The sequence below is a fragment of the Rutidosis leptorrhynchoides genome, chromosome 1 (genome assembly GCF_046630445.1).
Source record: "Rutidosis leptorrhynchoides isolate AG116_Rl617_1_P2 chromosome 1, CSIRO_AGI_Rlap_v1, whole genome shotgun sequence".
Lineage (NCBI taxonomy): Eukaryota > Viridiplantae > Streptophyta > Magnoliopsida > Asterales > Asteraceae > Rutidosis > Rutidosis leptorrhynchoides.
The window spans coordinates 133,955,146-133,971,883 of NC_092333.1; positions in this window are offsets into that span (position 1 = coordinate 133,955,146).

The window sequence follows — 16,738 nt, forward strand, 5'->3', positions numbered from 1 at the left end:
AGTTCCTCTCATGGTTAGGATAAGTCTGACCACTTGGCGACCCTGTTTGATGTTGAGGTCCGTGGATTTCCTGCTGATTTTAGAGATGACTTTTCTAGATTTTTCGTCAACCTACAGCTGGTCTGGACGACAACTTCCTGACCTAAATCAAGAAGCGCGTGTCTTTTTCGAAAGACTTTACTTCCTTTTAATGATGGAATTGATTCATCGTGTAGATCCATTTTTCTTTCAAATATATTACAGTAATTCGGGTAAAATTGATTAGTTTAGTCCAAAGCAAAAGTACCTGTAATAATCTTGTACAAATATGTGATATATGTTTTGAAGAACTTGGTAAATTCTTCCCACACTTAGCTTTTATTTATTCTTTTCTTTGCTTTTTTATTCTCCTTTATTCCATTTTAAATGAATTCAAGCGTTTTGTGTTGTTTCTCCATTTATGTTCTCTCCGAGGTAACAATAATTTCGGTATTATAACCTAGTTTTATCGTTCATAAATATGTATAAACATGATTTTGAATTCATTTAGTTGAAAATTTTTCAAATTTTCACAAAATTTAGCAATCAAACTAAGTGTAAACCCGAGAGAATTTATAACCCTTCCCCACACTTGAGATCATGCAATGCCCTCATTTGCAAGAAATCAGTAAAAATTTAAATTCATGAGGGTGATTAGTGTAGAAAAATGATTAAAAATACCGAGTTTGCAAACATATTGTTTTATATCACATTTTTGTCGTTAAAACTAGTAGCTTTTGCTGAACTTTAATGTCAGTCTTTGAAAATGCGCTGTTTTACCCTGTTTTGTACATAAGATAAACTACAAACACACACACACACACACACACACACACACATACACACACACACACATATATATATATATATATATATATATATATATATATATATATATTTTATAAAACCTTTATTTATTAAAACAATTTAAATGAATAATTTTTTAAAATTTTGTTTCCTTTTACTTTAGGTAGTTTCGGTATGTTACCTAGTCCGTCCCTCGATAAAATTTAAAATTTGTCATTTTTAAAGCTATTGTTTTATAAGCAAAGATTTTTGGGTTTTTTAATTTTTTTGGTATACTTTAGATCAATAAAATTAAAAATAATGATAACAAAATTTTTCGTCCCGCCTTCGGGTAAAACAATTTCGGTTCCATGACCTAGTCTTCAACTTACGATGAATTTTAGAAATCATTTTTTAAACTTAATGAAATAAAGTAATTTTTGTTTTTTAAAATCACACAAAAATTAAATTTAAAAATGCAAATTAATTTCATACAAAACCTACAAAACAAAAATTCAGAATGGGGGGAGAAAACTAGTTCTTTAGTGTCTGCTAGTGGAAAAGACCAATCGGATTCCATTCTCGCAACTACACGAGAACAGAACAACTAACTCTAGACAACGTTTTCTTTTTAGAACATTTGAATCTCCCCACACTTAGGTAGCTGTGGTGTCGAAATTGTGATTAACTTCATCGTCAATTTCTTTTGGACCATAATCAACTTGCATATCTGTGATTTTGCTTTAAGCCATTGGTCGAATTCTTGTGTAATATCCACAAATTCAACTAGTTTCGCCTTTTCTTTAGGCGATAGATTGGATACTAACCGGTTACATAACTTAAAGTTCCCCTTAGTTCTAGCATCGCGAATCCGTTTAATAAGTTTTTCATTGAACTATTAATAACGGTGTCATTTAATTTCGTATCAACAACGGGGTTCTTTGTGATCAAGTCATCATTAGGTGTTACTTCATCTTCCCCACACTTAGGCGTTTTATTATTGTTAAGCACTACTGTTGGAGTTGGTAAAACAATATGGTTTTTACCAATCATTTTTGGTTCAACGGTTTTGGTTGGTGGAGATTTAGACTTTCGACTCACAAAGGTGATCGATTTTTCACCATTACTAAGTGTCATTCTACCCTCTCTTACATTAATGAACACCTCGGTGGACACTAAGAATGGTTGTCCTAAAATTAGAGGAACGTTTGAGTCCTCTTCTATGTCAATGACAATAAATTCGACTAAAAAGGTTAAATTACCCACTTGAACGGGCAGGTTGTCAGCAATTCCAACTGGGTGCCTAATGGTTTGATCAAAGAGTTGAACACTCATTTTCATTGGACTTAACTCACCTACTCCTAATCTTTTATATAATGAAAGAGGCATAACACTTATACTCGCACCTAAATCTGCTAGTGCATCATACATGACACAATCACTAAGTAGACAAGGAATAATAAATTCACCCGGATCACCCAACTTGGGTGTAAGTTTTGGTGGAACTATCTTCATCGGGTTTATCTTTACGGTTTTTGTTTCTTGCACTTTCTTATTCTTCTTCCTCTTTCTAGAGGTATCATAAACTTTATTACTTATCATTTGCTCATACTCAACTTCTTTTCATGGAAACGGGATGGGTGGTCTGTATGGTGCCACCACTGGCTTTACATACTCGGGTGATGGTGGTGTTGTAACTTATTCATTATTACTCACATTTAAAACCTTCCCATCTTCTGATGATGGTTTTTCAGAATTTGTTGACACCATATTAACATTCTCATTAGTATTACTCGTTAGCTTTCCTTGTTCCCTCTCACTCATCATGCTAACAAGAGTACCTACGTGTTTTTCTAGATTCAAAATGGAAGCTTGTTGAGTTCTTAATGACTGATCAAACCTCTCATTTGTTTGGGTTTGAGATGTAATAAATTGTGTTTGAGATTCCATTAGCTTTGCCATCATTTCTTCCAGATTTGGCTTTTTCTCTTCGGTTTGTTGTGGTGGTTTATACAAGCTAGGTCTTTGTTGATTGAAAGTGTTGTTTTGAGTTGGTTGGTTATTCGGACCTTGTTGGTTGTACGAGTTATTGTTGGGTCCATTTGGATTGTAAAGAATGCTTTGATTTCGATTGAAGTTTGGCCTTGGGGGTTGATAATTATTTTGATAATTGTTTCCCGGCCTTTGGTTCATGTAGGAAACATTCTCTCGTTGTTCCATCGTTTACTCGATGTGACAATCTTTCATTAAGTGTGGTCCACCGCATTGCTTACAATTGATTCGTATTGCGTGAATATCTTTATTCATTTTTTCCATTCGTCTCTCGAAAGCATCTATTTTTGCAGAAACGGAATCAAAGTCATGGATAGAATCGGCTCTAGCCGCTTTAGATGAACGAAAAATATCTTTTTCCTGATGCCACTCATGTGAGTGGGAGGCTGTGTTATCAATAATTTTATAAGCTTCAGTTGCGGTTTTCTTTATAATGGAACCTCCAGCTGCTATGTCGATGTCTTTTCGTGTAGCAACGTCGCATCCTTGGTAGAATATTTGTACTATTTGATAAGTGTCTAAACCGTGCTGAGGACATACTCTCAACAACTTTCCGAATCTTGTCCACACCTCATATAATGTTTCATTGGGCTTTTGTGTGAACGTAACTATTTCTCCTTGAAGTCTCACGGCTTTAGATGCCGGAAAGAATCTTCTAAGAAATTTCTCAACTAAAACATCTCATGTGTAATCGCCCCTTCAGGTAACGATTCTAACCAATCTTTGGCTTCTCCCTTTAAAGTCCAGGGAAACAATATGAGATAGATCTGTTCATCCTCAACTTCTCTGATTTTGAATAGAGTACAAATCCTATTAAATGTTCGAAGATGTTCGTTTGGATCTTCTTTTGGCGTACCACTATATTGGCATCGATTAGTTACCATGTGTAGGATTTGTCCTTTGATTTCATAATCTGGCGCATTAATATCTGATTTAATAATGGTGTGGCCTTGGCCAGTGCGTGTGGCTCTCATTCGGTATTCCATACTTTGAGGTTCCGTTACTTCCATAATTGAATTTGTTGAATCCGAATCACTAGAGGATTCTGATTTAACGGTTTGTGGTTCAGGAGGAATAATTAGTGGTTCAGGATCTTGGAATTGTCCTTGAATATCCTCCAGGTTCTCACCTGTGAAGTCGGGTTCAAAAAATCGGAAGCCCACAACTCGCCACTAACAAATCCAACTATTACTACGAACCAGAAAATTTTGGATGTCTATCAATTTAACCGCTTAAAATAATTTTTCGTTTTGAAATTTTAGAGAAGAAATAGAAAATTCTATGTCCTAAAAACTAGAGCGTCGAGAAATAAGAAAGAAAAAGAGCGCGTCGAAAAATGTCGAAAAATAAAAGGTCGAAAAATTAAGCGTCGAAAAATAATAAAATGCAGCGTCGAAACTTAAAAGTCTAAAAACTAAAAATTAAAACTTACGTCTAAAGGTATTAAAGCTTAAAAGGAATTCTATATTCAAAATGGCAATAACTTAAAAAGTACTAAAATCTTAAAACGGTGTCGCAAAATTCTAAAACACCTAAATCTTAGTCTAAAGACAAAGCACTTAAGGGATTTTAAAGCCTAAAAATTTAGAGCTACTATGGCAAAATACTAAGTTTAAAACTAGTTACGAACGATAAATATATAAATTACGATTAAACGATTAAAAATATACACAATATAAAAATAGGCTTAAAGTTATAAAAATACAATTTTACAAAAATATTATTTTTATATTATTATTTTATAAAAGTATTACTTATATAAATTAATAAAACTAATTAAAACTTAAAAATACAAATTTAATTAAACTAAAACTAATTAATATTAAATATAAACCCTAATTAATAATAATTATAACCCTAATTTTGCAATTAATGCACGTACTAGGTTGCAGATGTCAGACGGCTCCGCAAGTGCGGATGTCTTCTGCCCAAAAACTTCGTGAGTGCGGAGGATGCAGACTCAGATGAGGTGCAGGCTTAAATTCGTTCGACAGGTTTATATTATTATTATTTTTTACTTTTAATTTATATTTTCTGTTTTTAGTTTTTTATAAAATATAACTTAAATAAAAACTTATATTGTAACAGTTACTTATTAGATTTTTATAATTCTAAAAAAAAATAAACTTTTTAATTAAAACACCTAAATAGATATATATATATATATATATATATATATATATATATATATATATATATATATATATATATATATATATTTATATTTTTGTATTTTTTTATGTTTAAAACTTATATATAATTATATTTTTACAAATATAGATTAAAAATATAGTGTTTCGCCGAGTCCCCGGCAGCGGCGCCAAAAACTTGATGTGTGCGAGGTGTAGTACGAAATAGTATTATTTTTAATATGAAATACGACGTAATATGATACAAGTTTTATTTATTTATATAGATGGGATATACCTAAACCTTGCTACAACACTTATAGGCAGTGTACCTAATCGTAGGGTAGTGTAGTTTTTAGTAAGTCCGGTTCGTTCCACAGGGAGCTAGCTGAGTCTAACGCTATATTTATTTTAAACTATATTTGTATAAAAATATATATATATATAAGTAATATTATTATTGTTATAAAAAGGGGTTTTTACCGTTTAATGACCGGTTTGTCGATTTTATGTCTTAAGTCACAATTAAAACCTAATGTAAAAAATAAAAATAACGTAATTTAAAGCGTAAAGTAAATGACGATAAATAAAATTGTGATAAATAAAAGTGCGATAAATAAAATGACAGCAAATAAAATTGCGATAATTAAAAGTGCGATAAATAAAATGACAGTAAATAAAATTGCGATAATTAAAAAGTACGATAATTAAAAGTGCGATAAGATATAAAATAAAGGAATTATGCTTATTTAAACTTCCGTAATCATGATGTTTGACGTGTTGATTTTAATTTATTACCATGGGTTAATTGTCCTTTGTCCTGGATTATTCGATATGTCCATCTGGTTTTTGTCCATAACAGTCCATCAGTCATAAATATAAAGTGCGAGTGTCCTCGTTTATCCTTATATCCGAAGTCAAATATTCCAACTAATTGGGGACTTAAACTGTAACAAGGTCTTAATATTTTGTTAACAATTACGCCAAGTGTCCTTGTACATAATTCACCCCTGTTTTAATGAGTCCATTGACTATTAATCCATTCCCGTGTCCGGTTAAATGAACGATTATTAGTATTTATCAATATACCGCCTATCGTGTCCAATCGAGTGTATATGGTTATTTATAGATACGTCAAATTGTAAATATCTATATTAAATTAACGAACTATCATTCAGTTAAACAAATATAAAGCCCATTAATAGTTCATAGTCCAATTTCCACAAGTGTCGGTCTTTTGTCCAAACCCCAATTATGGTACAAAGCCCAATTACTCCGTCTTTAATATTTAGCCCAACATCATGATTACTTCGATTTAAATAAGCATAATAATAACTTAGCTACGAGACATTAATTTAAAAAGGTTGAACATAACTTACAATGGGTATTAATAGCGTAGCGTTACACGGACAGAATTTTGACTTACACACTTACAACATTCGCCACTATAACCTTATTATTATTAATCTTAAATTAAAATTAAAATTATAAATATATATATAAATTGAGAGAGAGAGATAGATAAAAGGTGATGTTCATCGAGCAGAATTCGCTGCCTTTTATAGGCCCACGTTTCACTGTACGGTTCCGCGAGTGCGGAGCTTTTGTGATTCACAACTCCGCGAGTGCAGAGGTTCGATTTCCAGCTCACACAATTTGGATCCTAGCTTGCCGACGGTTTTTAATTTATAAATATAATATATATATAATTTTATAGAATTAATTATATATTATATTATGTTTATGTACATAGTTAATTTGTAATTTTAGGTCCGTTGCGTCACGCGTTGATAGTTGGTTCATGTATCGGTTCCGGATTTTCGAACGCCTTTTCGTATAATTTAATATCTTGTACTTTGCGTTTCGTGACTTGTACTATTTTAATTTTTAGACGTTTCTCATCAATAAATTGAACCACTTGGATTGTATCTTGTACATTTGAGCTTTTTGGACGTTTACGTCTTCAAATCTTCGTTTTCTTCTTTTGTCTTCGCACTTATTTATTTAAACGATTATTACATAAAAATAGAACAATAGTAACTAAAAGCTTTACATATTGGAAGGATATTGATACTAAATATATGTTCATTTAGAGCACTATCAATATGATATGCTAACTTTGTGATTTAAAACCTGGAAACACGAAGAACACCGTAAAACCAGACATACGCCGTTGTAGTAAAACCGGGGGATGTTTTGGGTTAGATAATTAAAAACTATGATAAACTTTGATTTAAAAGTTGTTCTTATGAGAAAATGATGTTTCATATGAACATGAAACTATATCCAAAAATCATGGTTAAACTCAAAGTGGAAGCATGTTTTTTTAAAATGGTCATCAAGATGTCGTTCTTTCGACGAAAATGACTATCTCTTTCAAAAATGACTTGTAACTTATATTTCCGACTATAAACGTATACTTTTATGTTTAGATTATTAATATTTGGTTCAATATGAAACCATAGCAATTGGATTCACTCAAAACGGATTTAAAACGAAGAAGTTATGGGTAAAATAAAATTGGATACTTTTGCTTGTTTTAGATACGTGAAACTTTGTAACAAATCTATACTAACCATAACTTAACTAACTTATATTGTATTATACATGTATTCTAACATATATTATGTAATCTTGATAGACCATAGACACGTATACAATATTTTGACATATCATATGGACGTCATCTATATATTATTTGTAATAACCATAGACACTCTATATGCGGTAATGATCGAGTTAGTTATACAGGGTTGAGGTTGATTCTAAAATAATATATATACTTTGAGTTGTGATCGAGTCTGAGACTTGTATACACTGGGTCGTGGATTGATTCGAGATAATATATATATATATATATATATATATATATATATATATATATATATATATATATATATATATATATATTGATTTATTTCTGTACTACTAACTGTGGACAATTAATTATGGACTACTAACGTTGGACTGTTAACTTAACAAACTTAAATCGTTAAAACGTAATAAAATATGGTATGAATATATTTCGATCATACTTTGATATATATGTATATATTTGTTATAGGTTCATGAATTGACCCGTGGCCAAGTCTAATCTCGACGAATTGATAATCTGTGAAAGTGAGTTATAGTCCCACTTTTAAAATCTAATATGTTTGGGATGAGAATACATGCAGTTTTATAAATGTTTTACAAAATAGACACAATTACGTGAAACTACATTCTACGGTTGAATTATTAAACCGAATATGCCCCTTTTTAGTCTGGTAATCTAAGAATTAGGGAACAGACACCCTAATTGACGCGAATCCTAAAGATAGATCTATTGGGCCCAACAAGCCCCATCTAAAGTACCGGATGCTTTAGTACTTCGAATTTATCATGTCCGAAGGGAGTCCCGGAATGATGGGGATATTCTATATGCATCTTGTTAAGGTCGGTTACCAGGTATTCACCATATGAATGATTTTTATCTCTATGCAGTTTGCGAAATGCCTGATATGAGATGGATGTTTATGAAAAGTGAAATCTTGTGGTCTATTATTACAATTTGATATACATATAGGCTAAACCTATAACTCACCAACATTTTTGTTGACGTTTTAAGCATGTTTATGCTCAGGTGATTATTAAGAGCTTCCGCTGTTGCATGCTAAAGTAAGGACAAGATTCGGAGTCAGCATGCTTGTATGATAATGTTTAAAGAAAAACTGCATTCGGAAAATAAATTGTTGTAATATATTATCGTAACCCATTATGAAATGGTCGTATGTAAACGTTGTACTTTAGATTACCATTATTTGGTAATCTAAGCTATATCTTTTAAAGCTTTATCGATAAAGTAAAGGTTATGGTTTGTTTTAAAAATCGAATGCAGTCTTTGAAAAACGTCTCATATAGAGGTCAAAACCTCGCAACGAAACCAATTAATATGAAACGTTTATAATCGATATGAACGGGACATTTCAGTTGGTATCCGAGCGTTGGTCTTAGAGAACCAGAAATTTGCTTTAGTGTGTCTAACTGAGTTTGTTAGGATGCATTAGTGAGTCTGGACTTCGACCGTGTTTACTTGAAGAACGATTGCTTAACACTTTTTGTTGGAAACTATATATTGTTAACATGTAAATATTATGTGATATATTAATCTCTTAACGTGTTTGATATTGTGTGATAGATGTCTACCTCTAGTACAAATCCCATCGACTCACCTAATAATAATGAAGAGTCGAATGAATTGTGGGAAGATTCACAAAATCCGGAAGAAGAAGAAGAAGAACCGAAAGAAGAGGAACCGGAAGAAGAGGAACCGGAAGAAGAGGAACCGGAAGAAGAGGTTCCGGAGGAGGAAATATTAGGAACCACAGAAATATAGATAAATAAAAGAAAATCATCAATTAATGGACCAAAGTTAAAAATGGTTTGTGGTGTCTCCGCGGAGGAGAAAAAATATTGGGAAAATTACCAATTTTCCGATGAATCGGATCCCGATGAGGATTCCAATGATGTTATAGAAATTACCTCGGCTCAATCTAATAAGGCAAAAGAAAATAATAAGGGAAAAGCTATCAAAATAGAAAAACCCGAGTCCAAAACCGATGAACTTTATGTTAACATGAAATACCCCGATGGTGTATACCGTAAACACCCGTACTTCTTAAATTTTAACTATAACCCGGGAACATCTAAACCACCAGGTTTTTCTAGACCATTTGTGAAAACGACAGCTCGTATTAGAGGAGCACCATGTATCCCTAAGAAAGTAGCTAAACGAACTAAGTCCTAGGAGGAAGAAACAAGTTAGTCGGAATAAAGAGTTGTAATCATGCTGTGTAATATATGTATTATAGTGTGTTTGTATTTTTATGATATATGTAAAAATTGCTTGTATTGTTCATTAATTATCTTTTACGAATCTAATCCTCGTCTATTTTACAGTATAAAAAACACAAAATGGATGTTAAGGATAGACAACCGAATATTTTAGAAGACCTACCAGGGGATATGATTGATGAAATTTTGTCTAGAGTCGGTCAGGATTCATCGGCTCAATTGTTTATGGGGAAATTAGTTTGTCGAACATTTGAAAGACGTTTCAGGCATGCCTTAGTTTATAAAATGCTTTCCTTTGAAAGATGGGGTATATCACATTGGGGAGACCTTAAGTTACGCCTTGTTTTCTTTAAAGCATTAAGTGCGTGGAACCCAAATGCAATTTTACGCTACGGGTTGAGAGCCTATTTTGACTCCACATATCCCAACATAAGACTTCGTTCTTTAAAAAGAGCTTCCAACATGCAACTTAAAGAAGCATGTTATGTTTATGGGTTAGTAATGTTCGCTTCTCACCAAATTGAGAAAAAGAACATCGGATTACAACTGTTAAATAAAACATTCCCACAAGTGACGGATTCAGTAGTTGGGGTGAGAAACAAGATTTTTAGATTGTTACGGGGCTGTTGGGCATTACGTAACCCCCGTCCTTTTGACGAGTTACAACATACTGCCTAGCCAACGGTCACCACGGTTATTTTCTACAAGACCAAGGATGGGAAATAGTATTAGTAAAACCCGAATGCATGACTAGTTTCTGGACCTACAAATTACGTGTCTTGATTGTCTTTGCTGAACGACTTGCGTTAAACTAGAATGGTCTTCGAGAGTGCCTTGTATAGAAGTTATTGTGTACTATATTTCATGCTATATGTAAAATAGCGATATTGTACGTTTGTAAAATATTGTATAAAAGTTTGAACATAATATTATTGTAATCAGTTTTTCATATAGAATTGTAGTAGTTGAATTGTATATTAGCTACTAAGTATGAAATTAACGGGTAAGTACTACCCGAACTAAAAATTATAAAATGCTAATATGAAGAAAAGGCTTTTATAAATAAGTTCATATTATGCTACGAAATACTATTAACTACTCCTAATATTCTATATGATTAACTTAACTCTTTTGGCTATTTTTGAAGGAAATGGCACCGACTACTCGACAGAACTTGAATATGAACGAAGAAGATTTCTGTGCATTCCTTGCTACAAACATAGCCGCAGTACAGGCTGCAATGCAAAACAACAACAATAATTCAGGGTCTAGCAGTGGAGTTAACTCCACAGGAAACCGTGTAGGATGCTCCTACAAGGCTTTCACTGTCTGTAAGCCTCTGGAATTCGATGGGACTGAAGGACCAGTCGGACTGAAATGTTGGACCGAGAAGGTCGAATCTGTGTTTGCTATAAGCAAATGTGCTGAAGAAGACAAGGTAAAGTACGCCACGCATACCTTCACAGGTACTGCGTTAACATGGTGGAACACCTACCTCGAATAGGTGGGACAAGATGCTGCTTACGCACTACCATGGTCAGCATTCAAACACTTGATGAATGAGCAGTACCGTCCCAGAAACGAAGTCAATAAGCTCAAAACAGAGCTTTGAGAATTACGAGCGCAAGGATTCGATATCACCACATATGAACGACGATTCACTGAATTGTGTTTATTGTGTCCAAAAGTGTTCGAAGATGAAGAAGAGCAGATCGATGCGTTTGTAAAGGGGTTACCAGAGAGAATTCGGGAAGATGTGAGTCCGAGCGCGCCCACTTCAATGCAAAAGGCAAGCCGAATGGCTCACAAACTTATAAACCAGATCGAGGGAATGATTAAAGAGCAGGCGGCCGAGGAGGCCAAAATGAAGCAAGTTAAGAGGAAGTGGGAAGAAAACAGTGACAAGAGTAACCAACACAACAACAGTAACTATCGCATCAACAATCAACACCAAAATCACAGCCACAGTCACACCATTTTTCGCAACAACAAACGCAACAAAAACCATCCCAACAACAACTATAACAATCATCCCAACAACAATAACAATCGTAACAACAACAATCCCTATAACGACAAGAAGTAGAAATAGTCATGCCAAAGGTGTGAAGAGTACCATCCGAATAAGTTCTGCAAGAAATTTTGCACCAAGTGTAAAAGAAATGGTCATGGTGCGGCAAAGTGTGAGGTCTACGGACCGAAGAATAACAAAATTAAAGGAACAAATAATGTCGGAACAAATAATGCCGCCGTATTTTGTTATGGATGTGGAAAACCGGGCCACATTATTAGAAATTTCCCAAACCAAGGGAACACTAATGGGCAAGGTTGCAGAAGAGTTTTCAATATTAATGCGGCAGAAGCGCAGGAAGACCCGGAGCTTGTTACGGGTACGTTTCTTATTGACAATAAATCTGCTTATGTTTTATTTGATTCGGGTGCGGATAGAAGCTATATGAGTAGAGATTTTTGTGCTAAATTAAGTGGTCTATTTACGCCTATGAATAATAAATTTTTACTCGAATTAGCAAATGGTAAATTAATTTTAGCAGATAAAATATGTCGGAATCGAGAAATTAAACTGGTTAGCGAAATGTTTAAGATTGATTTGATACCAGTAGAGTTAGGGAGTTTTGATGTGATAATTGGTATGGACTGGTTGAAAAAGGAGAGAGCAGAGATCCTATGTTACAAAAATGCAATTCGCATTGTACGAGAAAAAAGGAAAACCCTTAATGGTGTACGGAGAAAAGAGCAACACGAAGCTAAATCTTATTAGTAATTTGAAAGCACAAAAGCTAATAAGAAAAGGTTGCTATGCTGTTCTAGCACATGTCGAGAAAGTACAAACTGAAGAGAAGAACATCAATGATGTTTCCATCGCAAAAGAATTTCCTGATGTAATAAATTTTTACTCGAATTAGCAAATGGTAAATTAATTTTAGCAGATAAAATATGTCGGAATCGAGAAATTAAACTGGTTAGCGAAATGTTTAAGATTGATTTGATACCAGTAGAGTTAGGGAGTTTTGATGTGATAATTGGTATGGACTGGTTGAAAAAGGAGAGAGCAGAGATCCTATGTTACAAAAATGCAATTCGCATTGTACGAGAAAAAAGGAAAACCCTTAATGGTGTACGGAGAAAAGAGCAACACGAAGCTAAATCTTATTAGTAATTTGAAAGCACAAAAGCTAATAAGAAAAGGTTGCTATGCTATTCTAGCACATGTCAAGAAAGTACAAACTGAAGAGAAGAACATCAATGATGTTTCCGTCGCAAAAGAATTTCCTGATGTATTTCCGAAAGAATTACCGGGACTACCTCCACATCGATCTGTTGAATTTCAAATAGATCTTGTACCCGGAGCTACATCAATAGCTCGTACGCCATATAGACTCGCACCCAGTGAAATGAAAGAGTTACAAAGCCAATTACAAGAACTTTTGGAGCATGGTTTCATTCGACCAAGCACATTACCATGGGGAGCTCCTGTTTTGTTTGTCAAAAAGAAAGATGGTACATTCAGGTTATGTATCGACTACAGAGAGTTGAACAAACTTACCATCAAGAACCGTTATCCACTACCGAGAATCGACGACTTATTTGACCAATTACAAGGTTCGTCTGTTTATTCGAAGATCGATTTACGTTCCGAGTATCATCAAATGCGGGTGAAGGAGGATGATATTCCAAAGACTACTTTTAGGATGTGTTACGGTCATTATGAGTTTATGGTTATGCCATTTGGACTGACTAACACACCAGTTGTGTTCATGGACCTCATGAACCGCGTGTGTGGACCATATCTTTACAAGTTTGTCATTGTCTTCATCGATGACATACTTATTTACTCAAAGAATGATCAAGAGCACGAAGAACATTTGAGAAAAGTGCTAGAGTTGTTGAGGAAAGAAAAATTGTACGCTAAGTTTTCAAAGTGTGCATTTTAGTTGGAAGAAGTTCAATTCCTCGGTCACATAGTGAACAAAGAAGGTATCCAGGTGGACCCGACAAAGATCGAAACCGTTGAAAAGTGGGAAACCCCGAAAACTCCAAAGCATATACGCCAATTTTTAGGATTGGCTGGTTACTACAGAAGATTCATCCAACATTTTTCCAAAATAGCAAAACCCTTGACTGCATTGACACATAAAGTGAAGAAATTTGAATGGAAGGATGAACAAGAGAAAGCGTTTCGGTTATTGAAGAAAAAGCTAACTACGGCACCTATATTGTCATGCCTGAAGGGAATGATGATTTTGTGATATATTGTGATGCCTCAAAGCAAGGCCTCGATTGTGTATTAATGCAATGAACGAAGGTAATTGCCTATGCGTCCAGACAATTGAAGATTCACGAGCAAAATTATACGACTCACGATTTGGAATTGGGCGCTGTTGTTTTTGCATTAAAGACTTGGAGGCACTACTTATATGAGGTCAAAAGTATTATATATACCGACCACAAAAGTCTCCAACATATATTTGATCAGAAACATCTGAACATGAGGCAGCGTAGGTGGATTGAATTGTTGAATGATTACGATTTTGAGATTCGTTACCACCCGGGAAAGGCGAATGTGGTAGCCGACACTTTAAGTAGAAAGGACAGAGAACCTATGCAGGTAAAAGCTATGAATATAATTATTCGTACTAACCTTACTACTCAAATAAAGGAGGCGCAACAGGGAGTTTTAAAAGAGGGAAATTTGAAGAATGAAATACCCAAAGGATCGAAGAAACATATTAATATTCGGGAAGACGAAACTCGATATAGGGCTGAAAGAATTTGGGTACCAAAGTTTGGAGGTGTGAGAGAAATGGCACTTAGTGAAGCACATAAAACCAGATACTCAATACATCCCGGAGCGGGAAAGATGTACCGAGATCTCAAGAAACGTTTTTGGTGACCAGGTATGAAAGCCGATATTGCTACATACGTAGGAGAATGTTTGATGTGTTCTAAGGTAAAAGCTGAACATCAGAAACCATCAGGTCTACTTTAACAACCTGAAATCCCGGAATGGAAATGGGAAAACATTACCATGGATTTCATTACTAAATTGCCAAGGACTGCAAGTGGTTATGATACTATTTGGGTAATAGTTGATCGTCTCACCAAATCAGCGCACTTTCTACCAATGCGAGAAGATGATAAAATAGAAAAGTTAGCACGACTATACTTGAAGGAAGTCGTCTCCAGACACGGAATACCAATCTCTATTATCTCTGATAGGGACGGTAGATTTGTTTCAAGGTTTTGGCAAACCTTACAACAAGCATTGGGAACTCGTCTAGATATGAATACTGCCTATCATCCACAAACCTATGGGCAGAGTGAAAGGACGATACAGACTCTTGAAGACATGCTACAAGCATGTGTTATTGATTTTGGAAATAGTTGGGATCGACATCTACCGTTAGCAGAATTTTCCTACAACAACAGTTACCACTCGAGTATTGAGATGGCACCGTTTGAGGCACTTTATGGCAAAAAGTGTAGGTCTCCGATTTGTTGGAGTGAAGTGGGAGATAGACAAATTACGAGTCCAGAAATTATCCAAGAAACTATGGAGAAAATCATTTAAATTCAACAACGGTTGAAAACCGCCCAAAGTCGACAAAAGAGCTACGCTGACAGTAAAAGAAAAGATATAGAATTTGAAATTGGTGACATGGTCATGCTTAAACTATCACCTTGGAAAGGCGTTGTTCGTTTCAGAAAACGGGGAAAACTAAACCCGAGATATATTGGGCCATTCAAGATTATTGATCGTGTCGGACCGATAGCTTATCAACTTGAATTACCGCAACAATTAGCCGGTGTACATAATACCTTTCACGTCTCGAATTTGAAGAAATGCTTAGCTAAAGAAGATCTCACTATTCCTTTAGACGAAATCCAGATCAATGAAAAACTTCAATTCATTGAAGAACCCGTCGAAATAATGGATCGTGAGGTTAAAAGACTTAAGCAAAATAAAATACCAATCGTTAAGGTTCGATGAAATGCGCGTAGAGGACCCGAGTTCACCTGGGAACGTGAAGATCAGATGAAGAAGAAATACCCACACTTATTTCCAGAAGATGCGTCAACACCTTCAACAGCTTAAAATTTCGGGACGAAATTTATTTAACGGGTAGGTACTGTAGTGACCCAAACTTTTCCATGTTTATATATTAAATGAAAACTATATTTACATGATTAAATATTTCCAACATGTTAAGCAATCAAACTTGTTAAGACTTGATTTATTGAAATGAGTTTATGTAGACAATTGACCACCCCGTTTTCCTGATGATTCACGAACGTCATAACTTGTGATGATTATATAATCATTTTATTTTTTTTATGATGTAAGTTTTTATTTTATATATATATATAAGAAGAAATATAATTAAATCAAAGATGTACAAGTAAAACACTATTTGCTGCAGTAAAACACTATTTACTACAGTAAATTTTCGCTTTGCTACAGTAAAATACTATTTACTACAGTAAAATACTATTTACTACAGTAAAAAACTATTTGCTACAGTAACTATTGCTACAGTGAACACTATTTACTCGTATTCAATCCGTATACGTACTCGTACAATACCCAGCCTCTAGACGTATATACTATTGGTATATACACTCAATGACCAGCTCCTTAGCAGCCTTAATGAGTCATCAAACATGTGGGAACCATCATTTGGCAACTAGCATGAATGATTACACTAAAAATCAAACTAATGGAGCATATATCTTGACTCCATATTCACGTTTTCTTTCACCCACCACAAACACATTTTCATTCCAACTTTTCTGCATTAAACACATCTCTCTCAAATTCTCTCTTGATGTTCTAAGTGTTCTTCATCATCTTCATCAGAATCTGCATCAATCTAGCTCATAAATCCATACATAAACCAACT